Source organism: Leiobunum rupestre, chromosome 2, assembly GCF_980474605.1.
Source record: "Leiobunum rupestre chromosome 2, qqLeiRupe1.1.hap1, whole genome shotgun sequence".
Taxonomy (NCBI): Eukaryota; Metazoa; Arthropoda; class Arachnida; order Opiliones; family Sclerosomatidae; genus Leiobunum; species Leiobunum rupestre.
This window is the reverse complement of record NC_143385.1, coordinates 49,114,338-49,126,959: the sequence shown is the minus strand read 5'-3', so window position 1 is coordinate 49,126,959 and position 12,622 is coordinate 49,114,338.

The following is a 12,622-nucleotide window of genomic DNA, read 5'->3' as shown; positions in this document are numbered from 1 at the left end:
CCTGACTGTGTGTCAGAATTTATAGCCCGGTGTACCTAGTAACAAAGACCATACCACCGGAGGCCTATCATCATAGTGCCCTACGCCAGCGTCCCCAAGCCCGGACAGGTGACAAATCCAGCATGGGTAGCAGAACCCCACAACTGATTGTCTCACCTTTGACGCAAGCCACTCAACCCAGCAGAAGGTGCAGCAATGGGTGGACCAATCCCCACTTCGCACACAGCAGTGGGATTTAGAATGGATGCTATAGCAACTCCAGCCGACACCCTACCTATGAAGGTAAGGAGCCAAACCCTTTGGAAAGAGCTCCTAAAGGGGAACGACGAGCACACAGCAGCCCAAGTAACCCGGCACAGCTGGCACCGGAGATCCCGGTGGGCCCCAAAAGGTCGGGAAACAGGACCGCCGTGCCCGCATATGGAGGCTCGCCGCCCCACAGCAGGCTACCCAATCCGCTGAGGCGGCCAGTTTGCCTGGACCCTCTCCGTTAGCCTGAACCGAAGTTCAGTATCCAGCCCAAACCTGACCGAAGTCGGAGGTGGAGATAGGACCATTTGATCAGAGCTAACATCTCCCAGTGCGCCACCGCCCTTATGGGTTACCAGAGCCGGACCCCGACTCCCCGGTAAAGCCACCAGTTATTGCACACTCTAACCCGTTTCCTGGCTGACAGTCTGAAACCCAAACCATCCCAACAAGTTTTAAAAAATAAAAAATTAATTCTGAAACCATTCAGTAGATGGCGCATTAACCGCCAAACCTAAATTTTTTTCGTGCATTGTCAAGCATAGCTGAACACCAAGACTTGGTCTCTGGCTCAGTCTCACCAAACTTTTTGTTTGGCCTTAGTCTCGTCTCGGTCTCACAATAATTTCCCCAAATACACGAGAGCTCGTCTCGAGCTCATACGTTTTTCTCCTAAATACAAGAGCTCGTCTCCAGCTCATTAATATTTTTACCTCTCCGAGGGGACTTTATACCCTAGGAGGGGTTATACAACCACCGTGTCTGTCTGTCTGTCTGTGGATCTGTCTGTCATTCCTGCGAACGCGTTCGCATCTTCGGGGCAAAGGGTAATCGCTGCGTACGCAGTTTCTTAGAATTAGGGAAAAGGTTTTTCCAAAAGGGCCCGTTTTTTGTTGTCATTGGGTGTAGTATAAATATTTTTACCTCTCCGAGGGGACAAAGTCCCCTAGGAGGGGTTATACAACGACCGTGTCTGTCTGTGGGTGGGTCTGTGGGTGTGTCTGTCTGTCAGGACTGCGAACGCGTTCGCATTTTCGGTGCAAAGTGTAATCACTGCGTACGCAGTTTCTCAAAGGGTTGGCAAAACCACCGTGTGACGGTGAGCGTTAACGGATGCATTTGCGGTTTGGTTTGGATGGTGTTTTTTCGCTCACCGTCGTGACGGTTTGGTGTATTACGTTTTTGTAATGTTTATGCGTAGGTTGTGAGTGTTGAATTTGTTGTGTTTGTGTTCTGATGGATGTGCATGTTGAGTCTGTTGTGTTTATATGGGCGTTTTCTCTCCAACTTCTTCTTAATGACTTTGGGACGGACCGAGTGCTGAGTGTAATGCTACCTCTCAACGTCCAATGGCAGGGTTTCCACCAGTTGTACACGGTATTCGTCTTAGTATCAATTTGCGATCGCATCGGGCGGGATTTGAACCCGAGACCTCCTGATTGACAGGCGGACGTTCTACCACAGAACCACCGACACTTGTTACGCCTTATTGAAAATTAGACCTTCAGCTTTATCGGAAGCGTATTTAATAGAGTACGAAATTTTGGTTTAATTGAAATAGAATTGAAATTGAAATTATTGCATCGAAGAAATTCTAATTTAGCGTTTCTCTATTGATTAAAAACAAATGCGCCACCCAGGTTTCGAACCCAGACCATTCGGCTTGGCAGTCGAGCGCTCTACCACAGAACCACCGATAGCTGCTTAGATTCACTGAAATTAAGACAGGCATCGTAAGCATAATAGGTAATAAAGTCTTTTTTTATTAATGAATTTATGAAGGCCTAATCTGGTATTTTTTAAAGGTTAAATCTTGTTTTAGCGCAGTCAGCCGAGATTAGAGGGTTAAAGGGTAGACCCTGTGGGTGGTCCACTTTCTTAACGACCTATATATAGTTTTGTTAATTCAAAGGAGATAATTTAACGTTAATTGCTTTAAAAGCTGGCGGTTAGTCAAGTGGCTCTCTGTGCTTTGTTGATGGTAAGGTTTTTGCTTCTTGTAAATACATTTGGTGTGGATATTTGGATATCTACGATTTCTAACGCAGTCAATGATTTCTTGGGTGTGCGAGTCATTATATGATATTGGAAATTGGACGGCATTGGTCTTTTTCATGTGGTATGCGTCACAACGTCAACAGGAAGTGAACGAGTCGTCCACTACCAGATATCTACGGTATCTTCATCAAGGGCGAGTGTTGAAATGAAATGAGCGTTAAAGATGCGGCAAGTATTTCGTAAGCGAGTAATTCCAAAAAGCCTCTGTAGATATTTCATTAAAATTTGCTTCGTATTATATTTAACTGATAAACTTGTTCTGTAAAAGGGTTTAATTCAATTGTGCATTGTTATAGTACGTCTAACTTACTGTTGTAACTACTTAACTTATGATATTCTGAATAAATTAAAATTGGTCGTTTCGTCTCAATTATTTTAATTATAATTAAAATTTTATACCGGGCGGGATAGAAATGGGTTAATATTTTTAACAAATAACTCTAAATTGCGGAGATATATCTTTAAGGGTTATCTCGAGAAATTAATACCACTAGGGACAATTCTTCTGAGGAGAGGTATATTTTGGCTTGCCAACTTGTTCAATTTGCGTTAGTACCGGGCTCGATTCGAACCCGAGCTCTCCTGCACGTCAGGTGAGCATTCTACCACAGAACCACGGATACATTGTTCCCCACGCTGAAAATTAGAAACTCTTCCGAGGAGAGGTATATTTTGGCTTGCCAACTTGTTTTGAAACACGAGAGCTCGTCTCGGGCTGGGCTCATATATTTTTCTGTTACTAACAAGGGCTCGTGTCAGTCTCATAAGAATTTGCATAACTCATTCTAATCTTATAATAACTTTTAAAGTCTTAATATTTTTTCATATAGATAAATAAACAATTCCATTAAAAATATAAGAACAATAAGTACGAAAATTAGCAAATATTATAACGTAGCTGATATTCAGTTATTACATCACCTTTTTTAAATCGGATGTTTTTCTTTCCTATCCCCTATCAACTATCAACTCAATCAAGAATCCATACCTCTACTCGGAATGCTTATCCTTCCGTACCGCGTATGGTAAGATCACTCTGACGGTTTTAGCACCGCCTACGAGAGAAAAAATCTCTTCTGCGCGCGCTCCCCTCTCACATAGTTGTTTGTTAAGTTAACATAGTGACGTCATAAAAACCGTCCGCCGGGTCATTGCCTTTCCCTCTAGGAGTAGGAGCAAGGGACGCAGCACAGCACGATACAAAAGTCAAACGAAACAGCCGACGACTAGTGACTACGGTTACATGGGGCTCTGAACGTCGACGTTCCAAAAGGGGATCGGTTACATGATCGTCGTTTCAAAAAATACGGATTTTTCCCTCCGAAACAGGGTATTTTGGCGCTCCTTAAAAATATGCTTTACTTGCGTTTTATTAGTATATCATTTTAGGTAAGTTTCTATTACTATTCAATTATAAAATAATACATTTTTAAATATAAATATATCAAGTATTTCATATAATAATAATATATAAAATGACATCTTTCATACGTTGATTAATTTATTATATATATATTAATTATAAATTATGTTCATTATATTTTCAGTATAATTTAAAAAGTTTCATGATTATAAATTGCAATTTGTAGTTAGTAAATTGTTTCGAAATATTTAAAATTATTTATAAATTAATAGGAAATAAAATTAAGGATATAAATTAATAGGAAATAAAATTAAATATATAAATTAATAGGAAATAAAATTAAGTATATAAATTAATATGAAATAAAATTAAGTATATAAATTAATAGGAAATAAAATTAAGTATATAAAATAATATTTATATAATTATTATATAAATATAAAAATAAATATAAATATAAATAGAAAATAATATAAAAAAACTCAAATTAAAACTAATTTATTTCAGAACAGTCGGATATGCGGTAGGAAAACCCCTACTGGCCAAGGAAACGACGTCGTAAAGAGGTTACATGCAGCGCGTTAAATCGACGGTTCGAGGTAGTTTTCGTTAAGTCGACGTATCTCTCCGAACGTCGACGTTCGTGCGGTTAAGGCTGGTTTTCACTAGGACCAAAACGGCACGACGGCGAGCTTCGACGCGTAAAAATTGTATTAAGCCTAATGGAGATTTTTTGCGTCGACGTTCACCGCTGCGGCGTTTTGGCCCAAGTGAAAACCCGCCTTAACATGAGAAAAATAAACGTCGACGTTTCCTTACGTCGACGCTCCGAGCTCCATTTAACCGTAGTCAGTGTGGGTTAACTCACGTTATCCGAAATAGCCAATTACGTAAATTCCGTGTTAACCCAGTAGGTGAGAGCTCTATTCAAGGGCGACACGGCCAACTGCGATCAAGTGCTGTTCACGCTTTAGCCATAGCGCAAACAGCACGTAATCAAAGTTGATCGTATCGGTGAGAAAGAAAGCGTTACGGTTACGGCCGTTTTGCTCTGCGCCACAGCGCTCCCCAGTGGCCAAAGGAAACATAATCGAGCAAAAACGGACACAAACGTCTCTTAAAAATTATAAGGTCTCATATCGGGCTCGTTACAAAAATATGGTCTCAGCTCGGGCTCGTAGTAATACACTATACTATATAGGACTCAGCTCAGGCTCAAAGAAATTTACTATATTTTAATGGTCTCATCTCAAGCTCACAAAAATACGCTCGTATCATTCTCATAATAAAGCCTGGGCTCAGTCTCAAATCGAGCTCGGGCTCTTAGTGTGAGACGAGCCCGTTCAGCTATGTTGTCAAGTCAAGGTCAAAACTAAGAAGATACAAAACACACACTAAAAATCTAAGGAAATACAATACTACTCTCAAATGTGTTTTAAAGAAATAAATAAAATCTTTAAGAATAATACCAACGTAAAAAAAATTAATTCCGAAACCCCAAGTAGAGGGCGCATTAACCGTCAATTTTCGAAATTGTACTGCACCGTGTCGATGTCCAAGCAGCCTTGGAAATAACGGTGGTCAGGTGGTCAAAGACCAGTTAATTAATTGCTCAGACCAGTTTATATATTCAAAATTTTGGGGGTCACTGGTCACCGTGTCCAGTTTATTAATTCGAAATAATAACAAAAAAACAGAAGGTGGCCAGTTTAATAATTCCAAATAATAGGAGATGACCTATTAATTTAAGGTTTATATCAATTTTGATTTCCCTATTCACTGCATTTCTATGTACAGCGACTCCGCTTACTAGCGCCTCGGCCGCACGTCGAGGTTTTATGCATAGTCCCTTCGCTCGCATCCCTCGAACGAGTCGAACTGTCTAACCCCCCTCTGGCCTCAAACCTCTAGTCTCGCTTTCCCCCGAGTACGGTAGGCCACCTGGCTACGCGGTAACCGACCAGGGACTCTGGAGTAACGGGGCCTAAAGAAAAAGAGATAATACGGTAAATAACCAGGGTCTTCTAGGAAATGGTAGTAGTCTTAGGTGAGATAGTACTATATTGTACTATTCTTGTGGTACTCATAAAATAAAGTTCACTATTTTGAATATGTGTAAAGTTATTGTTACAAACATAATCTAACTTCTAAACATGTAGTATAGGTTTTTTTAGGCTTATAAATGACATTAGGACATTTTATATAAGACCAGTTTAATCATTCATAAGCTAGGGGTCACTGGTCATAAGGACCAGTTTAATAATTCATATGCTAGGGGGTCACTGGTCATAAGGACCAGTTTAATTAAAAACCTTATTTCCAAGGCTGTGTCCAAGGCTCGTAAAAGAAAAGCAAGTCGAGGTCAAAAAGACTCAAAACTATATGAAAATCTAAAAAAATACATACTTTAAAATGTGTTTTAAAGAAATATATAAAATTTAAAGGTTAGTACTATCGCAAAAAAGTAAAACAAACTTACTAAAATTTGTTTCATAAAGGTAGGATTCGAATTTACAAGTCACAATCTCTGGATTATCACCTACGTCAAGGGTGCCTACCTTTTAAACCCGTGCCCGAAGAGACGGAGAGTAATCTGAAGCCGCGTTCACACTTACCCCATAAATCGCTTCGTTTAGATAACTAGTTTTCGAAACCAGCGTGAGAAATCGCTTCGTGTTGTTTCGGGAAGCAACTTGTCCAACTTCCAAGTCCGCTCGCTTAGAATCACCATGGACTAATTAACAACAGGGACGGTCCGGCCCGGGAAAAAAGTAAAAAGAACAAGCATCGACGCACTCTAGCGGTACTCGCGGGCATAACAGGAAATGCTTGTATAGGCTGGTGATTCAAAATAACCGGGGGGGGGGGGGGATAGGGAAAGAAGCTTCCTTGGAATGGTTGGGCCTTGGAATGGTTGGGCCTTGGAATTTAAAAGTTGAACCACGAGATTACCACGCGGTGCTAATATATTAAGTCTTTTAAATTAATCGTCGTAAAAATTTAGAATGTCGAGATTTTCCGATCGTACATATAGTAAAATATTCTGCTTACCGTTCTAAAAGCAATTCCCAAATTTGTTACGGTAATTATTATTATCATAATATAATATTATTATTCATAAATATAAATGATTGTACCAAGGCTTAATAGTTGTTTACCTTTTTTTGATGATGAATAATTTCCGAGATAATTTCGAATCTATCTTAGAATCGGAGGTGGAAAAAATATCATTTAACTATACCGATTAAAATAAAATAATAACTATAATTATAGTTATTTAACGTGATAACATGGATGGTTATGAGAGACGTTTGGGGTTTCCTTTGTAAACAACAATCTGAAAATTCAAATCACAACCGCTAAAACCGTTAAAAATCTGTTTCCTGTTTATGAAGTTTGAATCACCAGGATAAAAAATATTTGCCTGGCAACGCTGCTGAACGCGTTAACACTTTTTTTGGGGTCTTTATAGGGAAATGTTATAGAACTGGGCCGTCCCTGTTGTTAATTAGTCCATGGAATCACTTTCAAAACAACAAGGCGGGGAAGTCAAATTGGTCGTATTTTCCAAAATAATGGGAATAAAATTCTAAATAATGTCCAATAATATTACTGTATGTATAGTAAACATGATTAACTAATTGTTTTGGGATACATTTTAATATTTTCAAAATTCTAGTCATAATTTGAAATGGCGTTAAGCCTTGGCTATAAGCAGGAATTCATACCTCTAACTAAGTTAGAGGTATGAATTACTGCTATAAGCGAACCGGGCTGAATAGATTTCGCACGTGTGAACCAAGAATTATCGTCGGCGGTCAAAACAGGCATTCAAACAGACCTAAACTGGGTTTTAGGCTCTAGTGTGAACGTGGCTTAAGTAACGCGGCCGTTAGCCGGCTACCAAGCGGCTCCCGCTCTCTTCGTAATTTTCGATGTTTCAAATACTTCATTTTTAACTAATTAATTAGTAAAATGTGGTTATCGGCCCTAGTGGTCCGAAATGCAAGGAATCTAAATCTTGTCTCAAAATTAAAATCCGGCGAGTGGTTGATTTTATAACCACGCACAAAAAATAACGGGTGACTTTTTTCGATGTTTTAAATACTTCATTTCATTTTTTGACGGTGTTAACTAATTAATTAGTAAAATGTGGACATCGACCCTAGTGCTCCGAAATGCAAGGAATCTGGTCTCAAAATAAAAATCCGGTGAGTGGTTGATTTTATAATCGCGCACAAAAAATAACGGGTGACTTTAAAGTTTCAATTCGCGGACCCGTCCCGATCGTGTCTACGTTAAGTTGACGTGACGCGGATTCCCTCGTTTCGGGCAGTGCTGAACAGCATCCTATACAATTCAGCGGGTTTTTAAGGCGGAGGGAAAAGTGAGCTTTAAATATACTATAATAATAGTTTCAGATTCCAAATATTTTGAAATCATCAGGCTCGAGATTATTTGAAATGATCCTTTTCCAAATTTTTTGAAATCATCAGGCTCGAGATTTTTTGAAATGATCGGAATCCAAATATTTTTAAATCATCAGGCTAAAGATTTTTTGAAATGCTCGGAATCCAAATATTTTTAAATCATCAGGCTAAAGATTTTTTGAAATGCTCTGGATCTCAATATATTTTTAAATCATCAGGCTAAAGATTTTTTGAAATGCTCTGGATCTCAATATATTTTTAAATCATCAGGCTAAAGATTTTTTGAAATGCTCTGGATCTCAATATATTTTTAAATCATCAGGCTAAAGATTTTTTGAAATGCTCTGGATCTCAATATATTTTTAAATCATCAGGCTAAAGATTTTTTGAAATGCTCTGGATCTCAATATATTTTTAAATCATCAGGCTAAAGATTTTTTGAAATGCTCTGGATCTCAATATATTTTTAAATCATCAGGCTAAAGATTTTTTGAAATGCTCTGGATCTCAATATATTTTTAAATCATCAGGCTAAAGATTTTTTGAAATGCTCTGGATCTCAATATATTTTTAAATCATCAGGCTAAAGATTTTTTGAAATGCTCTGGATCTCAATATATTTTTAAATCATCAGGCTAAAGATTTTTTGAAATGCTCTGGATCTCAATATATTTTTAAATCATCAGGCTAAAGATTTTTTTTGAAATGCTCGGAATCCAAATATTTTTAAATCATCAGGCTAAAGATTTTTTGAAATGCTCTGGATCTCAATATATTTTTAAATCATCAGGCTAAAGATTTTTTGAAATGCTCTGGATCTCAATATATTTTTAAATCATCAGGCTAAAGATTTTTTGAAATGCTCTGGATCTCAATATATTTTTAAATCATCAGGCTAAAGATTTTTTGAAATGCTCTGGATCTCAATATATTTTTAAATCATCAGGCTAAAGATTTTTTGAAATGCTCTGGATCTCAATATATTTTTAAATCATCAGGCTAAAGATTTTTTGAAATGCTCTGGATCTCAATATATTTTTAAATCATCAGGCTAAAGATTTTTTGAAATGCTCTGGATCTCAATATATTTTTAAATCATCAGGCTAAAGATTTTTTTTGAAATGCTCGGAATCCAAATATTTTTAAATCATCAGGCTAAAGATTTTTTGAAATGCTCTGGATCTCAATATATTTTTAAATCATCAGGCTAAAGATTTTTTGAAATGCTCTGGATCTCAATATATTTTTAAATCATCAGGCTAAAGATTTTTTGAAATGCTCTGGATCTCAATATATTTTTAAATCATCAGGCTAAAGATTTTTTGAAATGCTCTGGATCTCAATATATTTTTAAATCATCAGGCTAAAGATTTTTTGAAATGCTCTGGATCTCAATATATTTTTAAATCATCAGGCTAAAGATTTTTTGAAATGCTCTGGATCTCAATATATTTTTAAATCATCAGGCTAAAGATTTTTTTTGAAATGCTCGGAATCCAAATATTTTTAAATCATCAGGCTAAAGATTTTTTGAAATGCTCTGGATCTCAATATATTTTTAAATCATCAGGCTAAAGATTTTTTGAAATGCTCTGGATCTCAATATATTTTTAAATCATCAGGCTAAAGATTTTTTGAAATGCTCTGGATCTCAATATATTTTTAAATCATCAGGCTAAAGATTTTTTGAAATGCTCTGGATCTCAATATATTTTTAAATCATCAGGCTAAAGATTTTTTGAAATGCTCTGGATCTCAATATATTTTTAAATCATCAGGCTAAAGATTTTTTTTGAAATGCTCGGAATCCAAATATTTTTAAATCATCAGGCTAAAGATTTTTTGAAATGCTCTGGATCTCAATATATTTTTAAATCATCAGGCTAAAGATTTTTTGAAATGCTCTGGATCTCAATATATTTTTAAATCATCAGGCTAAAGATTTTTTGAAATGCTCTGGATCTCAATATATTTTTAAATCATCAGGCTAAAGATTTTTTGAAATGCTCTGGATCTCAATATATTTTTAAATCATCAGGCTAAAGATTTTTTGAAATGCTCTGGATCTCAATATATTTTTAAATCATCAGGCTAAAGATTTTTTTTGAAATGCTCGGAATCCAAATATTTTTAAATCATCAGGCTCGAGATTTTTTTAAATTATCGGATTCCAAATATTTGAAAATCATCAGACTCAAAATATTTTGAAATGATCGGATTCTAAATATTTGGAAACCAAAAGGCTTGAGATTTTTTAAATTATTGGATTCCAGCTAGGGCTGTGCGAGTAGTGGTTTTAGGCAATCGAGTATCAAATATTTTTTCATCGAGTATTCGAGTCGATTTATATTGAAGTCGAGTCGAGTAATCGAGTACTTGATTAAGTGGAAACTTTCTCATATTCGAGTCGAGTAATCACGAAAACCTTGAGTAATATTTTTAACGAGTCCCGTTATCGAGTACTTGATTAGGAGCGGGTTTTTTTCAAGTAATTATGAAATTAAATTTAAATAAAGTATAAAGTATTTTTCAATGCTGAAAAATATTCCTTTAATTTAAATGAACCACTTTGTAGGTACCGTTTTTTGTCCCCCAAAAAGTGGTAAAACAATCCCTTTGAAGCAACGAGAATAGAAAAAACTAATACTCGACGAGTTTAGAGAGCAGCTTATTCGAGTAATCGGGTATCCGAATATGCAATTTTTTGGTACTCGGTAATCGACGAGTATTCTCCAATTACTTATTCGGAGTCGAGTTCGAGTACTCGACCTCAAAAAAGGCCGAGTACTCGATGATGTTCGAGTACTCGCACAGCCCTAATTCCAGCTATTTTTAAATCATCAGGCTCGAGTTTTTTTGAAATTATCGGATTCTAAAGAGCAAGCGTTAATATTTGGAGGAATACAATACATACAGTAGACGCGGCTAGGTGGGCTCTATGAGTGACTCCAAAACCTCATCCCTGATTTATTCCTCTAATTCTTCGGCGTAGCCTCGAGGACCTGCAAGGTTAAACAATTGATTCTGGGATTAACGACACTTTCAATCTGTAAAACGTCATTAATATTTAATAAAAAGAACAGTTCAATGGCGAAAATAAATTTGTTGAAATATTACAAATAGTTTTACGTTTTCCCGCTGGGTGTCGCTGCTAAAATATCGAAACGCTGAAGGCTATGCGAAGGGTATTATTTCAAGGTTGCCTATGTAAAACAAACAAATTAATTCGACGAATGATTTCCATATTCAACGGACCCCAGGAGTCTCGCAAAATCCCCGAATACACGCGAGATAACGGATAATTTTGGCAGTAGAGTTCAAAGGCTAACTACCATAAGTTGAGCTTTCAGGTAATGGTGACGGGGAAAACGTTTCAATATAAATAAAACACTCCAAAAATCGAATAAGCAAGTAATATTTTGGTAAAATAATTACCAATTATTGAGAAGGAAACCACATTTCCACTGATATCGATATTTACATTTTATTTTTACTATTTGTGAACTAAACGCACGTACGCAAGCGTTAGTAACTTGATATTTATTGTAAAAGTCTCTATCTTAGTGTAAAAATGGGCTAACTGAAAAATGTTAGTTTTGAGAAAATTTTACTTCAGATTTCTTATTGTTCTCGGAAATCGTGCATTTCCTGATTTTTTATCATTACGAGGTCAAAAGCCAAAGTTTAAATCGCAGTCACAGTGTGAAATTGAAATTAAAAACAATTGATTACATTTCAATCATTTTTTAGGTTCTTTAAAAATTGAAATTTTCTTATTTTAAAATATTTTTTATAAGATTGATTTTTTACAACAAATTTCAAATACTTTTGAGGTTCTTTAAAATTAAAATTTTCTTATTTTATAACATTGATTGTTTACAACAAATTTCAAACACTTTTGAGGTTCTTTAAAATTAAAATTTTCTTATTTTATAACATTGATTGTTTACAACAAATTTCAAACACTTTTGAGGTTCTTTAAAATTAAAATTTTCTTATTTTATAACATTGATTTTTTACAACAAATTTCAAACACTTTTGAGGTTCTTTAAAATTAAAATTTTCTTATTTTATAACATTGATTTTTTACAACAAATTTCAAACACTTTTGAGGTTCTTTAAAAATTAAAATTTTCTTACTTTATAACATTGATTTTTTACAACAAATTTCAAACACTTTTGATGTTCTTTAAAGTTGAAATTTTCTTATTTAAAAATATTGATTTTTATAACAAATTTCAAACACTTTTGAGGTTCTTTAAAAATTAAAATTTTCTTATTTTAAAATATTTATTGTTTTATAAAAATGCAAAAAATTTATTTATTTCCCGCAGAAAAATACCATAACAATTTCAAATCGTTACCTAGGTACGGCCAGCTTCGATCACGCTAAAAATCGAAGTTGGACGTACATTTATAGCGGCTGGTACAGCCAACTTCGATTACGCGCGAAATCGAAGTTGGCCGTACCCAGGTAGCACCCCGGTTCTATTTGTTTTAGGACTACACCACTGCAAAAAAA